Source organism: Lissotriton helveticus, chromosome 4_1, assembly GCF_964261635.1.
Source record: "Lissotriton helveticus chromosome 4_1, aLisHel1.1, whole genome shotgun sequence".
Classification (NCBI taxonomy): Eukaryota; Metazoa; Chordata; class Amphibia; order Caudata; family Salamandridae; genus Lissotriton; species Lissotriton helveticus.
Genome location: NC_136063.1, coordinates 293,626,862 through 293,651,836, shown reverse-complemented (window position 1 = coordinate 293,651,836; position 24,975 = coordinate 293,626,862). Strand labels below are relative to the sequence as shown.

At 44.7% G+C, this 24,975-nt stretch overlaps 1 protein-coding gene across 1 annotated transcript in view; it reads left to right on the top strand.

Annotated features, from left to right (window-relative positions):
- FER1L6 (fer-1 like family member 6) overlaps positions 1-24,975 on the top strand; it is a 777,028-nt gene that overhangs the window by 171,303 nt on the left and 580,750 nt on the right. The window lies entirely within an intron of this gene.

Below are 24,975 nucleotides of genomic sequence, written 5' to 3'. Positions count from 1 at the left end.
AGACAATGCAAGCTAAAGAATGGCTAAAGGTGCTTACCCAAAGTTTTGCTCTGTGTATTCTTCATTATTAAATGAGCCTAGAGACAGCTAACAACATAACTACAAACCTTACAAATTTGCTGAAAAAACACACTTGCATTAATGTTATGGTTATAATACAAAACCTAACAATCACTAAAATGCTTGTGTTATGTTTAGCTGTGCACCCATAGCTCCCCTAATTGCACTGCACATGACATCACAGAGACATCACACATGACATGTGTTGTAACAGTCCCTGCTGACATCACAATTGACGTTAGTGATGAAACCACTAATGACCAATAAGATTGCACCTTTTCTCATGAGGCGACCCATCCTATTTCTAGTTTCCTGGAGGGCATCCTTAGGATGTCAATGAAATGATAATCCTTGGCCAATGTTCGCCATTTAATCTTTCCTAAGGTATTTGATGTCTTTGTAATAGAGGCATTTTACAGGGCATGGCCCAAGGCCATTTGTTTTATGTTCATTGCTCCTGTATGTAATGGTTTCAGGGCAGGACCTATTCTATCTTTTCTATGTCCCTATAAATACTGCATACAGGGCATGGACAAGTGCCACGTGCTGTGTGTGCTACACAGAAGTACTAACAGGAGATCATACTCTTTATGGACTATTCCCCTCTATGTCAAAGACACAAGCATGGCTGTATGCCATTTGTATCTGTATAGAAGAGACATAGGCCATGTCTGAAGAATGGGAAACGTCCTTTCTGACGAAGCTGAAATCACACTGTGCCAACACAGAGCCGGCATTAGAACTAACACACCATTAGGACGCATTCATTCAGCACGCAAGTTGTAACAGTGACTTGCTTTTAGGGGGGCGCATTGGTGGAATGGTGGATTTAAATTCTAAAACCTTCCCTACTGTTACGTAGACTGGGTTGGAATAGTAAATTAAACTATTCCAACATCCAGCACCGCCCTAAGGCAAGTCGTTAAAATGACTTGCGTGTTGAAGACACGCTCATACAAAAGACGACGTTCGGAAAGCATGAGACTGAAACACATGCAGAATACCGTCATACATTCCTGAAGAATATGTCCTATGTGCGCTATGTATATATGTACATGACATTGCACAGGCCACGCCTTGTGTATCCTTTGTCCTATCTGAAGCACTGGTGTTGTGATCGATCATGTATTAATTCATGTCATCATGACGTCATTGGAGATGTAATTTTTGATAATGTGTGATGTGATGAGAAGTGCATTGTGGTGTAAGTGTTGATTTATTAGCAGTCTTTAACTGCCACATACCTAGGCCTTTAACTTCTGCATGATATATATATAACTAACATTCAATGGTTTACTTTGCGTCTGTAGATTTTTAGGTCGAATCTGGGCAGCGCATGCCCTGCACTGCGGCATGATGTATTGGAGTATGGAATAGAAGCCCCGCCCACTCTCCGCCCATATTTGTCATTGGCTTGAATCATTGTCCTTTGTAAATGCTGGTTTCTGATTCGGTAATAGGCCTGTCAGTACCTCTTTAGTACCTCCTTGTCTTCATTTGTAACCTCCCATGAGGACTGGTCCTTTTACTTCGATTGTTACACGGTACGTCTTTTTAAGTCTGTAAGCACTATTTTCTTTAATGACTTTCTCCTACTGCAGGCACAACGTGCTTTCCTGCAACATTCAGCGCACTTCAGTTTCCAAGCACTCCGGGACAGTGGCGACCGCTTCTTTGAATATGTCTTGCATTTACAAGAGTTTGAGCTATTGCATTGTAAATGACAATGCCTTTTATGTATGTGTTAATTAGCAAAACATATAAATAAAAGGCATTATCATTTACAATGCCAATAACTTAAATTCTCGCAAATGCGAGACCTATTGCATTGCAAATGCTTGTTTGTAACGTGATCTTAGCAGAGAGTCCTACCATCCCTTTGGGAGAGGCTTCAGTGGAGAGAGATACGTGTATGACAAATGATATGTGTCTGTGACATTGAAACGCGACACGATGTTCTAGCGGTGAATTATCTCAATACATGTATTTTTCCAGTGGATGAGATCCGTGGCAGCTGCCAGGCGATAGCTTTCACGGGGTTTGCACATCACGCCGTCAGGAAGGACGGACAGCAAATCCGGTTTGAAGCCTGTAATCGTCCAATCTTTCAAAGCGCGTTCTGGTCTTGCAGCCCCGAGCGCTGCGTTTGTTGTGTGAAATTGGCACACTGTCAACACATCACTCTGTGATGACAATGTTCCAGTGTATTGTGGAGTGTGGCGGATGGGTGGCCAGGCTCAATGCAATGCCTTTCTACACGGATTATCACTGCCCTCCCAACTAGGATCCCATATTTTCCCTATAATATGATCAACTATTGGATTAAATTTTGTCTAAAATGTCACTCGTGAAGAAACTGAGTAAGAGTACAGCAAGAACTATCCGTGGAATAAAACGCATTTAGGCCCTCAATACCTGTGGCCTGTTATGTGTGAAAACTATCTGCAGAATTCCAAATCTATCGGCGGTGATAAATCATAGTGCTTTTCGCACCGAAAATGGCAATGTTCCAGTAATTACCGGGTTTTTTTTTTTTTGCACCAGTACATTCTGTAGGTTTGAACTGCAGAACTTTACCTGGGAAACTTGTGTGGGTGCGGTGTTTGCTGCGGGAAATATACTTCTGTAATGTGGGGTAACGGGTGCTTAAAAAAAAAGACTGGTTTCATGTGCCACTGCCAATGCTTTTTATAGATCACTTAATATTTGAGATTAGACTAATTCTAAACACGTGCAATTGTGGCATGTAAAACACTTGAGGATGGGGAGTGTCACGGATTTCATTAAAATCATACAATGTCGTCTGCTGGAGTATTGAGGCCCCAGTCTCCGGGTGCATTTTGGCCCTTAGCTAGCAGACACGTCTGCTTTTTAAGGACCCTCATAAGCCTCCAATTCCAATTCCTGACCTTCTCATTGGTCTTCTGCGTGGCAAATAACTTGTTCCGCATTAGGCATTTACCCGTAAACTTCCGGTACGTGCAATAACTCCCATTACCGCCAAGATTCATGTTATGAGCATGCGCACTGTGGGCATATGAATTGTGACCAGCATGCTTTTTTCTGTCTGTAGTGCACTGTAGCTCAGGTCTGTGTTAAGCATCTATAAGAGGTGGGCGAGCCAGCAAATTAACAGGGAGAGAGCCCTACCAGGACCGAGCCAAGGGTCTGGCTCGGATTTTAGGAGCCGAGTCCTGAAAATGTTTACTATTTAAATTAAACAACAACCTTCAAGTTGAATATTAGAAAGTCTCTTCAAAATTCAAGCAATTGTATTTCTTTAACAGGTGGAAGATTTGATATTAATACATCACATTATAGCTCTGCACTGAGAAGCACTTATTAACAGTGACAGTTTTATACCTGAACCATTAGTGAACTGAGAGGCAAGGCAGTTGTCATGTAAACCCTGTACACCAGATTATTATAGCTCAACACCGTAGTCTATTAAATCAAAGACAATAGCTTTTTGTACAACTGGGATTCTGAACTGACATAATTGAAAGTGCATTCATGCACAATAATGAAGATAACAGAGTTTTGGTGAAACAAAACATATGCCCAAGATCACACAATTTAAGCTGGGAAGCCTCAATTTATCCAGGCTTTGGGGTTTTATTTCGGACAAATCAACCACTAAATATGTCTATAGTGTGTTTTCTATTGTTTTTCAGTGTTTGTCTTTAGCCTCTTCCATGCTCATGACGGCTCCTGGCAGTCATGAGTCATGGTGGGCGTATGATGATGACGGCCAGGAGCCGTCATGACCACACCCGCGATTGGAATGTTCAACACTGCGGCGGAATTTGCGCCGCAGTGATGAGGTTAATTATGTTAAGGCTTTGTTTTTACCTTGGTGATTTATTCTGCAGTATTCATGTAGCACAAACCCAACCCTTTGGAAGCTTTACATGAGCACCATTTACATTGTACAAGATCGCTTTTATTTTTTATAGGTATATGGGGATATTAAATGTATAAAATGATGTTTCCAGACTCACAGGATGTTGAGTTGATGCCAAGACTCAAACCTGATTTCTTATTTCCAAAGTCAGCAGCTCTGGCCGTTACCCCACATCATGGGTAGAGGAAGGGTGGCAACAGAAGCCACATGAAAGCTCCACTTGTTATGGGCTCGAGGTTCATACAGGAACTTGAGCTGAACTAGAGCCAGGCTCAAGCCTGGCTTGAGCTTTCAGTGGCTGGCCCACCTCTAGTTTGCATAGAGGCACAAGGGCACACAGACACCTGCTGACAACAAGCCCTAGTCCCAGGCAGCCATTTTGTACATTCTATTGAGCTCCACCCTTAACATGATTGTGTGCGCATGTTCCACAAAGAGCCTTTGAAATCCACTAGGCAAGCTACATACATACATTCACTAAAAGCATCACCAACATAGTTACTACTATTTAACTGTTAAGGCAATTTCTTCCAGTGCAATATGCATCATCAGAGTTGCAGATCATACTGCAATGGTGTGCACTAAACGCCCCACAGATTACTGGACGTCATCACAGCATGAGTGACTCAGACACCAACTTTAGAAGTGTATTTCTGGACCCATATTGGGGTATATTTTCAAGCCCCTATCGCCCCCAGAGCATCACTTTTTTTGATGCACCTGTGGCCTAGCACCATTTCTCATATTTACAAGGTGGTGCTAAGCCACTTAACGTGGCTTAACTCCACCTTGTAAATATGCCCCTTTCTGGCGAAGTTCTCTGCTGCAGAGGGGAGTGCAATGGGTGTTGCAGTGGGCATTCCACCCATTGCTTTTTAATGCTGCCTAAGATTTCCAAGGCTAGGGCATCTCCAAAAACTAATACCAGGGAATAAGTGGTTTTAGAATGGCAACATGAGGAGAAATTATTAATTTCTCCTTTTTTTTGCTCTTTCCCTTTGAGCTCGATTCTGCAGCACACATAGAAAGAGCAAATCGCCATTATTGATTGCAACACCTTCCTCCACATAAACAATCGCCCTTGCAGTGCAGGCACCCTTGCAACATAGCTGCTGCCTAGCTCCTCATTCGAGGTCTTATCTCCCTCAGTGCACCCTCGCTTCTGACACCTCTTCAAATCATCTGCATCCCAGGACCAGCATCTCACCTCCTTAAAACATCCAGGTCTCGCCGGTCCAGCGTCAGCAAAGGCCCGTCTTGGCGCTGAAAACGGTGGCTGAGACTTTATACACAGCATGAAGCATAACATGGTGACTCTCAACCAAAGATTCGTGGCTCCAAGAGACCTCTTGTTGTCCACCACTGTTGTGAGTTGATATTCTTTTTAAGTTCTGTACATTTATTTATTCCCACAAGTGATGAATGCCCCTTTTACTCATGTTCCTCGCAGATGCCTACAGCAGCTGGCTTTGTTGTGGAGCCAAAAAAGGTCAGTATATCAGGAGCCCTGATTAAGATGCTCTGTGAATTAAACACATAAACAGGTCTGAACGAGTAAATATGCTTGTATAAAAGGGTGTGTCGAATCACATCAAGGCTTTCCCTTTCACATTGAGTGAGCGCCAGAGGGTTCCGAAAGGGGCCTTTTAACTGTGCTCCAAAAGGTGGCAAAGCTGGAAATCATTTTTTTTGTGTGTGTGCTGCCATTTGTTCCTTTGTTTCTTGCTATGCTATAGATGGATTTCTCCCAACAAATCATTACAATAGTATGCATGCCAGCAAGGTAGGCCTGATGTTTGCCTTTCCTGTGGTAAGGAATTATTACTTTAGAAAAGACTCTAGTTGGGGACACATTGATTGCACCAGTGCTCCTCAGTTTTCCATGACCTTCCTCTTCAGCTAGCCGACCGGACACAACAAACTGTGTTGTGTTGTGTTTTCTTCTTCTGCTTGTAAGTCAGACACAGCAGACCTACTCTACTGGGTTTTGCTCTTCGTCTAGTTAGCCAGACACATTGTACTCTGTTGCATTTTCCTCTTTATTCCCCTTTGTTTTGTAAACCAGAAACAGTGTATGTACTCTGTTTGGTTTTGCTCTTTGGCTAGTTAGCCAGACACAGCGATACAAAAGGGGATGATGGACGGAGCGTTTGTATAAATCAAACACTCACCCCCAGTCAACTGATCTGGGTTTAATCCATCACCATTCTTTAGTTCACTCAGCCACCCCAGTTCAGACATGGCTATATGCAAATCAGTCTGACCCTGTGCCTCATGGGAACAGTCCAGCCCGAAATGCCAAGCCATGTCTTCACTGGACCGGAAACAAGCATCCTGGGACCGGTTTCGGATTCATAATCCTCATCAGCCAGGCTATCTTGAATCCAGTGGCCAAGTGAACAAACACAGCATACTTTGCTGCGTTTTCCTCTTATTTCCTCTTCGGCTCCTCAGCCAAACACAACGTACTCTTTTGAGTTTTTCTCTTTTTTCCTCTCTGGCTAGCCAGCCAGACGCAGCATACTCTGATGCAATTCCTCTTATGCTAGCCAACCAGCCATTATACTCTGCTGCGGGATGTATGAAGTTACAACACATGCTTTTACAATGCATACCTTTACAACGCATTTTTTATAACGCAACATCCATTACAACGCATTCCATTACAATGCATGCCATTACAACGAATTTTTAAAAACTACCTTTACATCGCATTCCATTACAACGACTACTACCTTTACAACGCATACCATTACAACGCATAACATTACATTGCATGTATGGTAAGTATTGGATAGTGTAGGGGTAAAAATTACTATTCTAACTCCAGGGGGGTGCAACAGTAGGGTAAGTGTTGGACAGTGTAGGGGTATAAATTACTATGCTAACTCCAGGGGGGTGCAACAGTAGGGTAAGTGTTGGACAGTGTAAGGGTAAAAATTACTATTCTAACTCCAGGGGGTGCAACAGTAGGGTAAGTGTTGGATAGTGTAAGGGTACTATGCGGTGTAAGGTTATGCGTTGTAAAGGTATGTGTTGTAATGACATGCGCTGTAGTGGTATGCGTTGTAGTGTCATGCGTTGTAATGGTTGTATTGTAATGGCATGCAATGTAATGGATGTTGCGTTATAAAAGTTTCATTGTAATGGTAGTGCGTTGTAAAAGTTGCGTTGTAAAGGTTGTTTCCCCTGCTGCGTTTCCCTCTTTGAATAGCGAGCTGTATTGCGTTTTATTCGTCAGCTAGCCAGCTAGACATAGCACCCTAAGTTCTGTTTTCCTTTTTGGCGAGCCAGCCAGACGCAGCCTACTCTGTTGCGTTTTCTTCTTCAGCTAGCCATCAAGACATCTCATACTCTGTTGTGTTTTTGCTGGCTAGGCTCTGTAGTCTATGAATTGTGGAACATTCTCCCTGGGATTCTCATTGTGAATACAACCACCACTGCTTTCTGTTCTCTGTAAAAATTATCCTTAGCCTCAATCTCATGCAGACTAGCGCCTTGAGACATCCTAGTTGAAATGTATTTGCTATGTTAATTCCCTTTCATTTCTTACAATGCAAACGTTGATGCGAACTTCTACCAACAAATGGTGTTGCCCAATTCATTGCACTTGTGAAATCTATGGGAATCCAGAAATGTTGGTGCAAAATTGCAGATTTACTAATGCCACCCCTGTCGTCGGGCCTCTGGTCAGCTAGGCATCATATGTGGCCAGCTGCAGCAGAAAGAGCATTCCTATATGTGTCATATCTGTCCTTGCCTTCGATTGGGCAGTATCTGAATGGGATTCCGTAGGGAGACAGGTTTGTCACAGCCCTATGACGCACTGCATTGTTTGCTTAGAATGTAACTTGGTCACTGATCCCGCCCACAGCTGATTACAGTATTACTGGCAGATAGCAACACCCCCGCAGCTGCACGCAGCTGGTGATAAAAACCGGAGAAACGCATTGTTTATTTGGTGAAGGCATTCCCTCCCTGCTGCTGACTGAATCACCCTGGGACCAGCACAAGTAGGTTGGATTCCGCCCACAAGGGAGCGCAGTGCGACGAGCATTGGGTCGTGATGCCTTGTTTTTCAGCTGTCTGTTTCTGGAAACATTTCTGGGCCCCGGGCTGGAATGACATGTGCGACGTCCCTTTAATTAGCATACAACGTGACATCACAGGAAATGACATAACAATAACTGAAATCAATTAACTATTAGTCCTCTGGCCTCATGGAAGTGACCTTGCAAGACGCAACTATTCTTGTGAGGGTTTCACTAAAACAATAAAAACATAAATATTAACCCTAATAAAATAAGTGCATATATATTTTAAAGTAGAAATAATTTATATTAGTCATACTGGGTGGAAAGTTTCGGCATAGGTCTCGCAAAACTTACATTTTTAATTAAAGAATTGTTTCCAGATTAGTGCATTATTATGGTTGAATGTATGTGGTTTTTACATAGTGCAAACCTAGCCGAAAGGCAGAGGGGAGCTGTACAGGGTGAAAGCAAAAGACAGAGTCAACATGTTTTAGAAAGGGTAACAGGCGCGTGGACTGTTACTGTATCAGGATGGAGTGTTCTTTAAAGAGCCGAATATTCAACTGTTTTCTAACATGGTCAGTGATTGGCTGCCGCCCCCTCCCTATGACCACACCAACCCCCGGACACAAGGACATTAAACATGGTTATTGTTAACGCGGGGTTTCTGGTCACTAGTTATCTTACCAGATCCCTAATCATGTCGACTGAATCGTTGGTACCTGTCATTGAGTAAAAGACAATCTACTACTAGGTTAGTCAATTAGGAACTTAGACCACTCTAAAGAACCACTTACCACTGGGAAAGGTTAAAAAGTTTTAATTCAAAGCCAAAAGTATCTGGAGATACAAACATCTCAGAATAAGATTCAAAAGGTATACAGGTATTAGTACAAAAAGATACTCTCTGAATATCCTTAAACGACAAAAGGAAATTATCAAAACTACTTCAAAGAGCATCAGTGTTGCAAGAATCGCCGTGAGTTGCAACCTGAGAGTCATTTACAGAAAAGAAAAAAATACAAGTTAGTCTGTCCCTACACTAGACTAAGTGACATCCCTACTTAACAAGATCTTTACCTAAAAAGGTGTCAGCAGTGGTGACTTCCAAAGAAGATCACACACTTCCCTTAGTCTTTGTCTCAAAATTGAAGTCTGTCAGTTCTCTATCTGCCTACCCATCCGCTCTCCTAGGCTTCTCAGATCATCTGCTCTAACTCCTCCCCGGGGTGCTATCCCTAATACCAAATCACATTTTCGATAGGCACGCCCCTTGAGACGCCTCTCACGTGATGCAGTTTTGAGCAGCAAATCCCGTCCTGGTGCTCCTCTGGACTCTTCATTAAAGTTGACCTTGCTTCCCAGGCTTCTCTCCGTCCAAGCGGTACCCCCTAAAATTCCTGAAGACTCCTACAGGCCTGTGCCTGGCACTTCTGAACAAGGGCCTATTCATTATTTCTGATTTAAGTTCCCCTTGCACCTGCAAACAGACACCCTCTCGGTAGGCCCCAGATTCCAGTCTCTATCATATCTCGGACCATAAAACATGTATAAGAATTCTCAGTTAGTACCTAGCACAACTTTCCCCTAACGAGCACATTTTAGATCAAAGAGAATGACTTGGTCTTTTCAGGCCTCATTGATTTACATAAAGCAGGTCTCTGCCCTCTAAAACATTTCCTTTCTTTGGTTTAAACAGTATTTTAACTAACACATATTACTATAATATAATGCAACACATCTATGTAAAACATATACTTCAATACTATGCCTAATAATACATTTGCACTCAAATGACTTTAGAATCCACGTCACTAAAAGTGTAGCAGCATCTTTCGTTTCCTGTGAAATGCCATGTGGCCTACACATTTTCATGGTTTGCAGAATTACATTTCGTTTTCACTTATTCATCTAACGTGTGACTCCAACATCATTTTAACATTTCTACAACCTCTACATTAGTTTTTCACTCTTATATATGCATCTATTCTAATTAAAACAACCACTCATATATTTTCACCATATAAATTGACACTCTTGTGCAATACAATTTAACTAACACTACGTGCTTGTAAATATGGTGTACTTATAAATTTTTTCAGATTTTGTGCTCTCTCAGTCCCCCCTTTGATGACTTTCAGGAGTCATCACCATCAAAACACCATCTCTAAAATGTATTTCTTTCAGACTGACGTTGTCGCAATACCCCCTCGTTTCATTGTCTCTAGAGCCTTCAGACTCTTATATTGTGTATCCTGCATTGCAGTCAGTCTTTTCTCCTGTTCCCTCATGGATCTCTGCAACCTGTTTGCTCTATACCATTGGTACAGTCGCACCAATCCCCACAAAGTGATTACACAAATCACAATTATGATGATGGGTTTCAATATGTACCAAACGATACCCTTTCCTAGGTTGGCAAACCAACCTCCAACATTACCCATTCCTTGGCCTACTTTTTCCCACACATTTATCTTTGTCAGATCCTCAATTTCATGATGAATCGCAGTAATATTTCGTATGTACTTCTCTAAAGGTTTTGAATTGTCTGGAATGTAAGTGCAACATTCCTGGACCTTCAAGACCTTACAGACTCCGCCCTCTTTGGCTAACAGAACATCTAAAGCAAGTCGGTTCTGAAGAACCATTGCTCTTATCGATTGCATCTCTCCCTCCACCAGCATTAAGGATCTAGCAGTACTGGCAGATAACCTATCTACGACTGTAGCCAATCTTCTAATTTTGATGTCATTCAGTATCAATCCCAAAAGAGGGAATGCAGCACCAAATACATCCCCAACTACCTCTTCAGCACCTAGACCTCTCCTCCCTCTTGTTGGTATTCCTCTCTTTGTCGTTTCTAAATTCTCAACATGGTATATTTTGGGGAAGACAATTGCTAAATAGCATGATCCGTACCAATTATCTGGTAGCTTCACATATGCATTTCTTCCACATACAAAATATACATTTGGAATTGCTTGCATCTCTTTCAAAAAATCTTTGGAGTAGTACTCCAATTGGAAAGCATGTTCACAACTGACTTGACCTACATACAGATTCTCATAATAGAAGTAACTCCTGTGAATGCACAGTTTCCCTCGTTTCTCCTTGTCTAAAGCAATTGGACCAAAGCTACCCTTTCTTTGATGTATCCTTTCTTCCTTGGTCCAATCTGTTTCCCATTGTCCTGAAGCTTTTAGAATCTTCTGCCTCCTGTATCTAGTGTCCACCTGCCCTATAAACTTTTTCTCAATTTCTGACACTTGACAAGTCAGATTATTTCTTCGGGCATGTGAAGTATCTAACGTTTTCCATGGAATGAAAAATTTCTGTAACCTGTCGTCGCTCTTGTAATAGTCCCACTTATTCAGCTGCTTATAATTTGGGACCTCTGGCAATGTCGAGTCAAAATTCGAGAAATAATACTCGAATCCCTCTCGTCCATAAAATATGCTCAACAACAAACTACATGTGATTCCATACGTCAATGGAAGATGATGGTATCTGATACCCTCATCCACAGAAGCTGGTAATTGCATACAAACGTAGCAATTCTTCGCCTCCATGACATCAATGTATTCGTAAAGCAATTTGGCATAAGCATTTGACCTAAAGTTCCCCTGTGATTCGTCAACATGTAATCTTTTGATCTCAGCATCTAGCAAAGCCTTTTCTTTCTCAGTGTTTTCTCCTTTTACCTCAGCAACAGTGATAGGCTTTTGTGTTGATGCTTTCTTTGTTTCTGATCTTGTCTTTGTTACGTTCTCATGTCCCACTATATATGATACAGTAACTACTAAAACTATAAGAAAAATCACTAATCCTAAAAGTGTGCCTACTATGCATTTTGCCCTGCGGTTCGGGTTGCCAGTCTCCATGATCTCAAACAGTGTAGCTCTGTTTATCGTTCTCAGCAAAGTCCCTTACTTCTTCTCAATGTCCTTTTTACTTTGCACAAAGACTCTCTTCATTTGAACCACAATGTCTTTCTTTGAACCACACTTGGAAGCTGACAATTCTTTCCCACAAGAACAGTCATTAAGTTCTGTAGCAATAGACAACCCTAGCCCTTCTCCATCCACTAAAAGGGAAGTCCCTAATTCTTTCTTCTTCCACTCGGCGCTAGGTTATCTTCCAATCAATATTTACAAAGTTCTTTACAAAGTCTTTTTAGCAATCTGAAACTATGCGTGGTCCCAGAAGTTCCACCACTAGCTCAAATATTTCCATACGGAGAAGGACTCCCTCCAGTATTGGACTCCTTGAACAGCAACACGGAAACTCAACAGTCTCAAAGATCAATTTTCTTATTCCGCTCAGGAGAGGAGGATAGACGATGTTGAGTGTCAGCAGTCTTTCAACCTCCAATCCTGGCAACAGGAATCTTATTTCCACTGTGATGATTGGGTCAGTTCTGGTCAGGGTCACTTCCCTCACCCTCCCAGCTCTGCGTCCCTCGGACATCTGCAGCGAGGTAGGTCCACTCAGGTGTAGAGTATCTTCTGCTAGGCACTCGTACTCTCCTTGATCTCCTTAGACCCTCCTGCTCTTGGTCCGATACACCTTCTTCCAGATCCGAATCTTCGGATATAGGAGCAAGAGTTTCTTCTCGAGCTAGCTTCAGGCTCGGCCTCCTTCTTCTTTCAGGCCAAGTAGCTGCCCCACTTCTTGTTCTCCTATTGCTTTCCCTCCTGCTCGGTTCCCGATCACTCTGTTCCTGATCTGTTTCCAAATCACATTCACAACTGCTCTCTCCTTCCGTTGCAGCTTCAGTTTCGCTACCGCCTTGCCCTTCTTCTTCTGGATCTGCAACGCTCCCAACTTCTTCAGACACCCCCACAGCTTGACTGATCCCCTCTAATGGTTCACCGTCTTCAGCTGGATTCTCATCTGTGAGAGGAGCTGTTTCTTCCAGGGGTGCTGGAACTCTTCTGTGGGAAGCGTGTATCCAATTCGGCAGGCCTCCACACTTGATAGCCGTATTCGTGGTCAGTATGACCTGAAAAGGTCCTCTCCAGCGCACGTCTAGGCAGTTTTTCCGGACGTGTTTCTTCACCAGCACCCACTCTCCTGGGCACAGGTCATGACACAACTCTCTTGAAGATGGGACCTCAGCAGCCTGCACCTGGAAGGACACAGAATGAATGGCGTCAGACAGTCCTTTGCAGTAATCCAGGATCAGGTCATCTGTAATGTTTAATAGTGTCGCAGTAGGTACAGAAGGAAGCCTCATTGCCCTCCCCATCAGCACCTCGTGTGGAGAGAGACCTGTCCTCCGGTCGGGTGTGCTGCGCATGCTCATCAACACTAAAGGCAAAGCATCTGGCCAATTCAAGGAAGTTGAAGAACACACTTTGGCAATTCAACACTTTAGTGTCCCATTTATCTGCTCCACAATTCCTGAAGCCTCTGGTCGATAGCTACAGTGCAACTTCTGATCAATGTTCAATGCGGCACAAAGCATCTTCACAATTTCACTGTTAAAATGTGTTCCTCGATCAGATTCCAGAGAGCCTGGCACCCCGTAGCGCGGGATCAATTCTCTAAGTAACAGTTTTGCTACGGTGAGTGTATCGCACCTACGTGTAGGGTATGCCTCGACCCACCTGGAAAATATTCATACGACCACCAACACATACCTAAGGCGGTTGACTCTAGGCATTTCAATGAAATCTAATTGCATTCTGTTGAAAGGCCCCCCAGACCTCCCAATGTGACTCATGGTAACGGGTGTTCTTTTCCCTACATTCAGTTGCTGACATGTGACACATCTCCTACAGACTGCTTCTGCTGCAATCCTGAATTTTGGACAATACTAAGTTTGCCTAAATACTCTAAGCATGGCATCCCTTCCTAAGTGTGTTGGACCATGTATTTGTCGTGCCATTGGATTCACTAATTCCTCCGGTAACACTGCTCTTCCATCTGCTGAAACCCAAAAATCCATTTCACTTCTCACACAACCTGCTACTTCCCAGGACTTTTTCTCTGACTCAGGTGCATTTTCTTGCATTTGTTTCAGATCTTCCCATGTATCTACGGTCTCTAACATCATCTGGACTTCTGTGTTTTCTTTTGCCCCGCCTACTTCCACCTCCGTGAAAGTATACCCTTGCTCCGCACAATAGCGGGCAACTTCATCAGCATATCTGTTTCCTTGTGACACAAAATCTGTATTTTTAGTGTGAGCTGTACACTTGACCACTGCAATTTCAGCTGGACCTTGCAATGCTTCTAACAGTTGTCGTACAAATTCCCCATTTCTGATTGGCGAACCAGAGGAGGTCATGTAACCCCTCTGAGACCACAATTGCCCGAAATCATGAACTACACCGAAACCATATTGGCTATCGGTATAGATGGTGACTCTCTTTTTGCTACCTGCTATACAGGCACGTGTCAATGCAATGATTTCTGCTACCTGAGCGGAGTGTACTCCTTCCAGGCAAGCGGCTTCCACAACTCCAGTAATGGTGCAAACAGCATAAGCTGCTCTCAACCGACCAGTATCGTCTCTTAAGCATGAACCATCAACAAAGTAAATTTCGTCAGGGTCGATCAATGGCTCATCCACAATATCTGGTCTGGGCTTCGTGCATAGTTCAGTCACATCTAGGCAATCGTGATCTTCACATTCTTCGCCTTCTATATCATTAGGAAGTGGCATTAATGTAGCAGGATTCAAGACCGAGCACCTCTTAAGGGTCACGTTCTCTGCAGCAAGAATAACTTGCTCATAGCGCGTGAGCCTACTATTGGTCAAGTGCTGCGTCTTGGTCCTTGTCATTAACAATTCTACTGAATGCGGTACATACACCACTAATTGATGTCCCATAACAATGTTTTCACACCTTTCAATGCTGACACCTGTTGCAGCAACGGATTTGAGACATCCGGGCAACGCTGCGGCTACCGGATCTAATGTAGCCGAAAAATATGCAACTGGTCTACGGGCATTTCCGTGTACTTGCACCAACACTGATAACGCACATCCCTCTCTCTCACAGCAGTATAATGAGAAAGTCCTCTCATAATCTGGCATTCCCAAAGCCGGAGCACGACACAAATCCTCCCTCAGCTGTAGGAACGCCATTAAGCACTCGTTGTCCCATGGTACCGGATCACTCACCTCCTTGTGCGTCAGTTTCTGTAAAGGTTTTGCTTTCAGTGAAAAGTTAGCTATCCACTGTCGGCAGTAACCAACCATTCCTAAGAACTTCCTAACTTCTCTCTGTGTCTTTGGCGCATTCATTTTCATGATGGCCTCTATCCTGTCTGGAGACACCTTGCGCTTCCCCTTCTCTATTCGGTGACCCAGATACTGTACTTCTGTCAGACAGTACTGTAATTTGTTCGGAGATACCTTATGTCCATTCTCAGCTAAATGATTCAGTAAAGCAATGGTGTCTTCCTTACATGCTTCCTCTGTTTCTGACGCAACAAGTAGGTCGTCTATGTACTGGATCAGAACCGAGTTCTGTGGCAGTACCAGACTTTCAAGGTTCTTTTTCAACAGCTGACTGAAGATCGAAGGGCTATCTGTGAACCCTTGTGGAATTCGACACCATGTTAAGGCGCGATCTTCCATTTTAAATGCGAAAAGATACTGGCTGTACGCATCTAATGGGATGGAAAAGAAGGCTTGACAAAGGTCTATCACTGTAAACCACTCAGCTTGGAATGGTATTTGAAACAGTATCACTGATGGATTCGGTACCACTGGACAACATGAAACCACAATGTTGTTAATCTTTCGAAGGTCCTGAACTATTCTGAACTTCCCACTAGGTTTCTGCAAACCCATAATCGGGGAGTTACATGGACTACCCACGATTTCTTTCCCTGTTGAATCATTGAATCAATCACAGGTTTTATTCCTGCAATTGTTTCTTGGGACAGTTTATACTGAGGCGTTCTTGGAAATTCAGCGTTTGGTTTTATCATGATCTTCACCGGTTCCACCCCTTTGATCAGTCCTATCTCTTCCCCAGTAAAATCCCATACTTCAGCTGAGACAGCATCTCTTAGGTCCCAAGGAAGGTCTTCCACAGTCAGAGTAGGATACAGTTCTATACATGTTTTCTCATTGGCAATCTTAAAGGTAGCATCATCATCTACGGTCTGTACGTCCACACCCTGAGGTGTGCAGTATATGGTGCAATTCAATTTGCACAACAAGTCCCTCCCTAACAGACATACAGGACTAGAATCACATACCACAAACTGATGTTCATTTGTATAATTCCCTATTTTCACTGACACTGGTTCTGTCAAAGGACTAGTCATTCTTCTATTTGCGACTCCAACCACCTGAATTGTTTCCCCCGACATTGGTAGGTCAGGAACCACTGCTGATCTCAGAGTTGATCGAGTAGCTCCAGTATCCACCAAAAATGTCATCGGGCACCCTGCTACCTCTGCCTCAACAAATGGCCCTCTCTGATCTACTTCCAGAACTGCCCCGAGGGTACAGTCCTCTTCTTTGTTCACACGTTGACCGGTCATTGGGTCAATGTAATAACATTTTTCTTCTTCAATAAAAAAGAGGCATTTGTTTATAGACTTTCCCCCCTGTCGCAATCTTCGGTGGCTGTGGAAACTGAGCTCATGGAGCCGAAGTCCCCCCTTTGACCACCTTGCTTCCTGGGACTGTCGCCCTTTGAACTGGAACCTCCTGAACCTCCTGTTCTAATTCTAGTTCTCCACTTTCAGGGTTAAAGGGACACTCGCGTCTCCAATGTCCCACCTGGTGACACTGGTGGCACTTTGTCGTTTTCTTTAAAGTGGCAAAATCTATTCTAGGTCTCTGACTTTCTTCACTATCCTTGTTCTGACCATTCGACTTCCGTCCCATTGTCCCCGTTCCCTGTCTCTGCTGTCCGCCCTTTCCGGCTGACTGCATCTGTACCACCATCAGCTTCTCCTTCATTTTCTTTGTCTTGGAATCTATCTCATCGCTGCAGTATCTGGCATACCTTAAAATTTCATCTAGTGGTTTGTTTTGCCAACAAATTAAATGTTGCTGAATCATCAAACAAATATCAGGTCTCAACCCCAAAACAAACTTTGACACAAACTGTCCTATATCTTTGGGATCCATTACATCGAGTCCACTGTATTGTTTGAATGTTTTCAACAACCTTTCATAGAACTCATGAACTGTCTCCTTTGGTTCTTGTCTATTTTTACCCAATCTATGTCCTGGGGTGGTACCTTATCTTTCAGCCAAGCTATTACCCTTTCATACTTTGCATGACAATTTCAGACGGTCCATTTGTCTGAGCATCCCTCACTGGTTCAGTAGTTGGCCATTCAACACTAGTCTTGCACGATGTCCACAAGTCAGATGGGACCACAATGTCAAACAAAGTGTTCAAATCAATCCACAATACTTTCGATATCTTTACAAACCTTTCTACCTGCTTATACCACTCTACTGGATTGGCCCTTAGCTTCGGAAATGAGGTGGTAAATGCAGCTAAATCTCCTCTACTCCAGGGCACATGTACATAATTCCCATTTGATATTTCTCTCAAAGGGAATGCCTCCATCTGCATCAACCTTCCCTCAGGAGACGTCCCATTCACACACCTCCTAACAGTTCCCCTTTTGGACCATCTCTCCTCCCATTTGTCCAGATCCCTCCACACTCGTATTCCTGCTATTAGTTCCCTTATGTGTGTCTTTAACCCTGTAGTTCTTTTCTCATCTAAGTCTTGATCTGAGTATTGTAACCTATGGTTACTCTGTAGGGTCTTTGCTCTGGACAAATCTACCATGTACTTGTCTGCCAGTTCAGACAGTTTCTCATGAGTGGCTCTTGCCTTCCGAGTAACATCTTTTGCTATGAACAGCAGCTCATCTTGCTCGTATAACTCAATCCTTTCTAATGGCAACGTACCATCTATAATCTCATCCAAATCAGATTTTAAACTGGTGACATCAAGTCTTTTCGCCTTTATTGTAGCTTTCAGTACGCTAGCTCTAGGGGGTCCATTCACATCTTTCCCATCCCAGCTCCGAGTCCTACGTCTGGGCTCAGGTGAGTTATGTGGAGTCCTCCCATGCTCCCACCCCTCCAGGTCCCATGCTGTTCCGTCCTCTCTGGGTGGATGATGAAACACTCCATTGTGCCTCATAGTCCCACCTTCCCCTTCATGCCTGGATCCTCTGGGTTCATGGTAAGACATTCCATTACTCCCCCTTCCTTCACAATTCGTCCGTGACCTCTGATCACCCGATGTATGGCAAGATCTTTCATTGTTCCCCCTATTCCAGTGTTGCACATTCTCCCCTGGCGCGTGATGAGTGCACCTAAACCTATCTCTGTATGCTAGTACCATTTGGTCTCCACCCTTTTCAAAGAGCCGAGACATCTCTTCACACTCCATGCTTCTACCTTCTCGCTCCTGCTGGTCCCTCCCATCATTGGGACGTATTACTCCTCTATTCTCCTGGCTTTGACCCTCACGTCCCTGACTGCTTTCGCTAGCCCCGCAGTGAGATACTGTCCCATTGCCTCGATTTCCCCACTCAGCTTCTGCTCTTGACCTATTGCTCTGCGTTTCTGCGGACCCATCCCATTCTCTCAAGTCAACCCTTAACTCTTTAAAGGATTTCGGACATGGTCCCCTTAGGTCCATCGGTCCTCTTTGACCCCCCTGCTCTGTTGCGGGACTCACTGTCGGTTCGAATGGGGTGTTCCACGTTACCGGTCCTGGCAATTGCTTCCAGGCATTTGTCGTGTTATGCCTCCTTTCCATCTCAACCCTTTCTCTGTCCAACCGTATCTGCTCTTCCTCTCTCCCATTCTCTGGGTTGTAAATCGATACTATGGGTCCTATGGTAACGGGTACTTGGAGAGCATCTGGCAATCTACAAGGTTCCGCCCTCTCTGCGGTTGGCGTTTTCTGTACCGCAAACCTTCCGACTACACTCTGTGCTGTACTAGGTTGAGGTGTCTCCCCACCTTTGATAGGTGTCCATTCCGATGTAGGAAGTGGTACATACCCCTCTATGGCAGCCCCATCTTCCCTTGCGAGTCCTCTACTTTCTATCTCCCCAACTCTCGGAGGCGGTCTATCTATCAATAATCTATTTATCACGTTGTCCTCCGATTCGCTCTCCTCATCTTCTTCCATGAGTGTCTTTTCACCTGCCACCTCTCTCACTGTGTACAACTTATCCACCTCAATAGCCTGTACCCTCCACCTCTTGGCGTCCTCATCCCATTTGGAATCTCTCACTGCTCTTACCGATCGCGTCAGCCTTTCTTGACGCCTATTCAGATTCCTATCGTGCGCCGCCCTAATCCATTCGTTAAGGGCCTCAAACTGGGTCGGTCTAGGCGGAGGTTTCAATGCAGACATGGTTGCTTTTAACCGATGTAACACCTCTAATTTAAACGTCCCATACTTTGGGAACGACATTTCCTCATTCCCTTCCGTAATCTTGTTCCAGTACCCAATCCATAATATCGTATGCAGCCCAACATTCGCTGCCATATAATGAGCCGGTGTACCCTCTGGCGGTGCCTCTTGCCCGTAAAAAGACTCTCTCCTTTTTCTCTTAAAAATATCCTTCAAACATTTAAAACACTTCATTTTCAATCTACTAGTTTCTGTTTTCTCCGGTTTGTTTACTTCCTGATGACAATCCACCAATCTCAGCTCGGTTCTCGCCAACTGGCCTATCAGAACGCGACTTCTCACTGACGTCGCACCAGCCGCCCAATCCCGTCGCGGCTCTTGCCGACGTCACACCAACCGTCCTATCGCGTCGCGGCTCCTCACTATCCACCCTATCTCAGCGCGGCTCTTGCCGACGTCACTCGTCCCCCTTCGCAGCAGTTCCCCTCCTTTTTCAGCTCGTCTCCGCGTTTTTGCATGCGTCCCATTCATACTTCGAAAAAATTATTACTTCCGTCCAAGCGATCACTTTTCTTTGACTGTACGCCCACAGTCAATCTGTAATTGTCACCTTAACTGGCGAAATGTCTTTCCATTTACGTCCAGACAATCGCCTTCTCTGATAGGTTACTTATACACAGTAACTTTCGACCAGCGTCCGTTACTCACACACTCACTCTTGCACTCCCCCTATCTCGGTTCTGCGGCGGTCAATGGTACCTCATGACCTCCGTACTATGGTTGGCAATTACTCTGAGTGTTCGATACACCCGGACCACTTAAGCTCTACCTTGAACTTAAGATTTTTACCAGGTTGCGCGCGCTGACAACCTTCTCACAATCACGCTACAGGCATTCAACTCCGCAAGACATTACAATACAAAACACCGCAATCTGTTCACGCATGACCCTTGTTATACTCACTCTCCTCCGATACTGCTGCTTTTCTCGCACCGTCAGCACCTTCTTCGGCACGCGATTCTTCCGCTGCTCATCTCTCGATGTCTAGCTCTAGGGGCCTTGGGGTAAGCTAACCTAATCTAGATTACCTTCCTCAAAAAGATAACCATCCTAAACTGCTACCAACTGTTAACGCGGGGTTTCTGGTCACTAGTTATCTTACCAGATCCCTAATCATGTCGACTGAATCGTTGGTACCTGTCATTGAGTAAAAGACAATCTACTACTAGGTTAGTCAATTAGGAACTTAGACCACTCTAAAGAACCACTTACCACTGGGAAAGGTTAAAAAGTTTTAATTCAAAGCCAAAAGTATCTGGAGATACAAACATCTCAGAATAAGATTCAAAAGGTATACAGGTATTAGTACAAAAAGATACTCTCTGAATATCCTTAAACGACAAAAGGAAATTATCAAAACTACTTCAAAGAGCATCAGTGTTGCAAGAATCGCCGTGAGTTGCAACCTGAGAGTCATTTACAGAAAAGAAAAAAATACAAGTTAGTCTGTCCCTACACTAGACTAAGTGACATCCCTACTTAACAAGATCTTTACCTAAAAAGGTGTCAGCAGTGGTGACTTCCAAAGAAGATCACACACTTCCCTTAGTCTTTGTCTCAAAATTGAAGTCTGTCAGTTCTCTATCTGCCTACCCATCCGCTCTCCTAGGCTTCTCAGATCATCTGCTCTAACTCCTCCCCGGGGTGCTATCCCTAATACCAAATCACATTTTCGATAGGCACGCCCCTTGAGACGCCTCTCACGTGATGCAGTTTTGAGCGGCAAATCCCGTCCTGGTGCTCCTCTGGACTCTTCATTAAAGTTGACCTTGCTTCCCAGGCTTCTCTCCGTCCAAGCGGTACCCCCTAAAATTCCTGAAGACTCCTACAGGACTGTGCCTGGCACTTCTGAACAAGGGCCTATTCATTATTTCTAATTTAAGTTCCCCTTGCACCTGCAAACAGACACCCTCTCGGTAGGCCCCAGATTCCAGTCTCTATCATATCTCGGACCATAAAACATGAATAAGAATTCTCAGTTAGTACCTAGCACAACTTTCCCCTAACGAGCACATTTTAGATCAAAGAGAATGACTTGGTCTTTTCAGGCCTCATTGATTTACATAAAGCAGGTCTCTGCCCTCTAAAACATTTCCTTTCTTTGGTTTAAACAGTATTTTAACTAACACATATTACTATAATATAATGCAACACATCTATGTAAAACATATACTTCAATACTATGCCTAATAATACATTTGCACTTGAATGACTTTAGAATCCACGTCACTAAAAGTGTAGCAGCATCTTTCGTTTCCTGTGAAATGCCATGTGGCCTACACATTTTCATGGTTTGCAGAATTACATTTCGTTTTCACTTATTCATCTAACGTGTGACTCCAACATCATTTTAACATTTCTACAACCTCTACATTAGTTTTCCACTCTTATATATGCATCTATTCTAATTAAAACAACCACTCATATATTTTCACCATATAAATTGACACTCTTGTGCAATACAATTTAACTAACACTACGTGCTTGTAAATATGGTGTACTTATACATTTTTTCAGATTTTGTGCTCTCTCATTATCTTTGGACGTATTTATTAAGATATAAAACAATAAATTTTTTAATTGTACGATAAGCAGTTTATACAAAATTCAGCAGGACATTAGATACATGATTGTCAACAAGTGTGAGAGACTATCCTTAACAAAAACTCTAATACAGATTGTTTCCTAACCGAATCTAACATCCTCATCTGAAATTTAGTATACTAAAATTTCTGGCCATATGGCAAGGTCGCTAACCGGTGTCAGGTCCTACTAGCTGCGCCTCACCACAAGATGTGCGCATGCGCAGCCGGGCCCGGTAATTACCCGGTCCACGCCGTGAACTCCATTTACCCACTTAAGAAGGTCCCTTACTCAGCGCCATCTGTTGACATCATAAGTATGCGCGCGCGGGGTGGCTACCAGCCTAAGGAAAGCGTGACTCCACCAACCCGCGCCCCTTTGAAGCACCAGTTACCTTGCCCCTGAAGTTCTAGGAAGGGCCAATGGCCCCTCCCCCTGGGCGGGAACCTCCATAGGATGATGCCCGCCCCCTCAGACCTTAAAATAGCTGCTCACCGGTCATGACCTTACCGCATGCCCCATACCTAATAAATACAACGACCTATGGGAAAAAATTCTAAAGGACAGCTACCCTGACTAAGTAAACAACACGCATAACACCGTAAAGCTAAAAACGGGAAAAAAGGCCTAAATACCAATGCAACCAATAACATAATGCAGTACCATTAACTAAAAGGGGAAAAAAAGCCTAGCAGAAAGCATAACAAGCAAAATACAAAACCAAAACAGTTTTCTAGGCATAGGAAAATTGGCCTAACAAACATTACATCAAATTACCGACTGAACTAGACCAATAATGCATACAACACCGCATTGTTCCAGGGATGGTGGGTGGGGAAACAAGAAGCCCCGCGCGCGGGGCACCACCGGTGTGGGGGGGAGCGTCCAGGCAACAAGGAGTCCCCTGGGCGCTCCCCGCTTCTTTATCCCCCCCTACAGCCCGCCCCCCTGACCTGGATGTCGCTCAATGCCATCCGGGTCAGGGAGGGCGGCCGCCAATCGGTGGTAGGGCGCGCCCCTGAGGACACGCCCCACCACCGAGAGGCCTTGTTGGAGGGGAGCGGTCGCCGCACCGCCATGCGGGCGGGGGCCAAGAGCCCCCCCTTTTCACATGGTCAGTGATTGGCTGCCGCCCCCTCCCTATGACCACACCAACCCCCGGACACAAGGACATTAAACATGGTTATCTTTGGAAGGCGGGGGGTTGCAAGACCCCCCGGCCGTATTTATTAAGATATAAAACAATATATTTTTTAATTGTACGATAAGCAGTTTATACAAAATTCAGCAGGACATTAGATACATGATTGTCAACAAGTGTGAGAGACTATCCTTAACAAAAACTCTAATACAGATTGTTTCCTAACTGAATCTAACATCCTCATCTGAAATTTAGGATACTAACATTTCTGGCCATATGGCAAGGTCGCTAACCGGTGTAAGGTCCTACTAGCTGCGCCTCACCACAAGATGTGCGCATGCGCAGCCGGGCCCGGTAATTACCCGGTCCACGCCGTGAACTCCATTTACCCACTTAAGGAGGGCCCTTACTCAGCGCCATCTGTTGACGTCATAAGTATGCGCGCGCGGGGTGGCTACCAGCCTAAGGAAAGCGTGACTCCTCCAACCCGCGCCCCTTTGAAGCACCAGTTACCTTGCCCCTGAAGTTCTAGGAAGGGCCAATGCCCCTCCCCCCTGGGCGGGAACCTCCATAGGAAGATGCCCGCCCCCTCAGACCTTAAAATAGCTGCTCACCGGTCATGACCTTACCGCCACAGGCCAGCATTGTTAACCGACGATCTGGCCTCCCCCATCCTATCCCTAAACTCGGACTGACTTACTTAGCAAATCCCTCTAACCACGCCCAGAGAATATTAGACTACAGGACATTCCCTGCCTCAGTCAAGTGTACCCTGTCCCCCAGATAGAACTGCTTGCCCCAGATACATCCGTGTGGAATCGTCTGCAACCGGGGGGCTCGGAATAGTTTGTCCAACTGTGTGTTGATCCTCTTTACCGAGTGATTCAACGCCCTGACAGAGTCCCCCCCTCGCCACTGCCACGAGTGATAAGTTGCGACCATACTACTGTGCAGCCCGGGCAAATCCTAGCTACCCACCCAGCAGTGGAGATGATTTCCTCAATAAGGATGCGCCTCCCTAGTCTGGCCAAATCATTCTCCCCCAGGTGAAGTATCACCACTGACGGGGGCGGGCTGCTGCGCTAAGAGTCCCTGGAAGAAGCTCCTAAACTGGCTGAGGCACAGACCCCCTCTGCCGAAAAAGGAGATATGAAACCCTTTCAGCGCGGCCTTGTTCTTCCAGTCTCCTGAAAGAAAAACATGTTCCGCACGCCTCACATAAGAGTGGCCCACAATCCAAGTCACCATTTTCATGTGTCCCTCCTGTTGTTTGTGCTGCAATGGTGTTGATCGTTGACGCCCGCCGGCGAGTTCCTCCCCTGCGTCACAGGTTGGAGAAACTGCAAAAAACCAGAAAGACACCAGGCGTGAGCACCATCCTGTCACAACAAGTCAATTCGCACATATCGTTTGTAACATTCCGACGACCATCTCCCTATTCTCTTTACATTCTCAACCGGGAGACCCCTCGCTACTGCTTCAGTTGCTGCCCCAATCCTAAATGAGTGAATGCCAAATTCCTTGGGGTCAAACCTCGCCTGTCTGACCGTCAGCTCCAAGACTCGCCTAAACTGGTACCTGGTCAATGGTGTGCCATCGGCGTGACACAACAGTGCACCCCCCGACGTCCCCTCTCGCTGCCTGTGGAGGAACTCCACGTGGGAAACCGGGCAGCAAGGGTTGGCCCGTGCCCGGTGGAGCACTATGGTGTGACCCCGAGACTCCTGGTCAGTTTTTGACCTCTGAATTGTCACCCACATAGTATCCTCTCTGATCTTTACACAAGTCCGCTGCAGGCCGCTCAACTTATCCCCTTTTGAC